Source organism: Lichenostomus cassidix, chromosome 23, assembly GCF_008360975.1.
Source record: "Lichenostomus cassidix isolate B80296 chromosome 23, HeHo_3.0, whole genome shotgun sequence".
NCBI lineage: Eukaryota > Metazoa > Chordata > Aves > Passeriformes > Meliphagidae > Lichenostomus > Lichenostomus cassidix.
In genome coordinates this window covers 3,612,943-3,615,323 of record NC_139503.1, presented here as the reverse complement: position 1 = coordinate 3,615,323, position 2,381 = coordinate 3,612,943, and positions in this window count along the sequence as shown.

Sequence of the window (2,381 nt, the reverse complement as noted above, 5' to 3'; positions counted from 1 at the left end):
GAATGCTGAAGCAAACCCAAGATTTATGCATGCAGGTCCCAGGAGGGTCCTACAGAGCTTATAAATGACAATACATATTGTCATCCCAACCCCCATGCTCAGTAGCAAAGGAAAAGGAGTGGGAAGTGTCTCCAGCGTTGGGGCCATTGCACAACAACAGAGAATGGAAAACAATCTCATCTGCTTCTCCCCAGCATCTGGGTTCTGCATCAGCTTCCCCACTCCCATGGCACTTTCCCAAGAGACAGAACCATCCCTTCTGGATGGGGAGGATGGGGACAGGGGAGTCCTGAGGGTGGTGCTCAGGGAGCAGAGCCTGGCATCATTCTGTTGTGCCCAGTCTGGGCTGTTCAAACAGCAAAAACCAATCACCAGCTCCAGCCCTCTGCCCCATGCAAATAAGGACTCTTCCAGCCAAGACAGAGTGAAGTCTCCATCACGGATGTCTCTGAGTCCAGCAGGTGCTCATTTCTGGAAAAGGGCTGGAGCAGGCTCGTGGGGAGGCTCTGCTGGGGCTGGCCTCCTGCAGACCTGCACCAAGAGGATATGTCATGGCAGATGTGGCATCTGGATGCCTCCTCCCAGCAGGATCTGGACTTGCCAGCCCTTTGGCAGGGCACTCAGTGTTTGGAAGCCAGGACTTGCCCATTGTTACTGCTGTGCAGTGGGATTTCATGACAGTTTTTCATAAGCTTTGCACGTGTTTGATAGTACAAATAGGAACTGAATCTCCCCACAAGTGACAGCAGCCTGGCTGCCTGGGGCCCGCTGGGGCTTGAGAGGAAAGATGTCCATTCACATTCAGAAAAATCTCTGTATTAATTGAGCACATGGGGACAATTTAGCTTCTCTTCTCTGGCATCATGGCAGGGAAAGGGCTTCTCACTCTGCCTTGAGGATGTACAGGTGATTGTGTACATGGATCAAGAGCACTCCTAAAACCAGACAGCAACCTGGAGCTCCTCCACTAAATCCTGCAGCAGGAGCTTTCCCTAGACACTCCCACTGAATGCAATAAATGGGTTTTGCATTTTGATTTCTTTTGCCTCATCTGGAGTAATTTTGAGGAACAGGTGCTGCAGTCAGGCTGGCTCTTCTTGGTCTCATCTCCTGAGGCTGAAATGAGCCTCCATGGACAAGGAAGGGCTGCTGAGGGCACTCAGAGTCTCCCTGTGCCTCTGTGGGGCTCCTTCTCATTGAATCCTCCTCAGACCACACCTCCTGTTCCATCAGGGTGTCCATTTCCAAAAAGCAGGTGGTGACTGTGGTGACCAGGATCCCTCCCAAGACATTTGGAGGGAGGCTGATCTCCAGGAGGCAGCAACAGATGGGCTTAGTGCCTGTTGAAAATTAGGCTCTGACTGTATATACTGTCCTTAAAACACAAGCAGCTGTGCTTTAAGTAGCAAAATTCTTGGTCTTCCAAAGGCAGGAGGTGGTGATGCCCCCACTTTGCTGGCCTGGCTCGTTCTTCGTGGGGCAGATTGTGGCCATGCATACTCAATGGCTGCAGTGAAGTGGGGAAAGTTTCACTGGATTCATTTTTCACCAGAAAAGGTCGTGAAGTCCGGGATGGGTGTCCCACCCTGGGAGCAAAAGTCTTCTGATGCCAGCCCAGCCACCATCACGGCGGTCTGAGCCACCACAGTCCCTGCTCCCCTGGCTCAGCGTGACCCATGGCTATTGGCTATTCCGGAGATGGTTTCCATGAGGACTTCTTTTTTTTTTTTGGTAAAAATGTTGAACAATTCTGGTTTCATCCCCATGTGGAGCGGGAAAAATTTTGAAATCTCGGACATTTTTGAGGGCTTAAAAACAATTTCCCACCCAGTTATAGCCACCAGTCTCATCAGGATGTGTTTGAAAAGCCTCCAGCAGGAGCTGAGCAGAGCTGGTCTCAGCTGGATACCACTCTCGACGAGAAATGCCGTGGCAAAGGGTCATGTTTCTTCAGAAAAAAAGTATCTTCAATAGCTCAGGAAGTTATTAGTGTCTGCTAACAATAAGGGCTTTCGATTGATTCAATAGATGCTCATTTTAATTGTAAAATGCCAGTAATGAGAAATGTGCCATCCAATGACTCATTTTTCCCTTGTAAAAATTATTGGACATTTTTATTAGTTTTACAAATGACAGGACCTCGTATTTCTGAGAACACTTTATACAAGCCTTGCACAAGCCCACTCTCATAAAAGCGTGTCTGTGGTGACATCCAGAGCCACAAGAAGGGGAGCGGTAGAAAGGCCCAAAGTGGTGAGGACAGCCCACAAGTGGAACTGGCAGGACCGAACCCCAAGAGGGTGGGAAGGGGTGGATACAGCACCGGAGACATGAGCCCCGGCACTCCTTCCCAGCAGTGCCTTTCTGGAGAGGCACGGGGC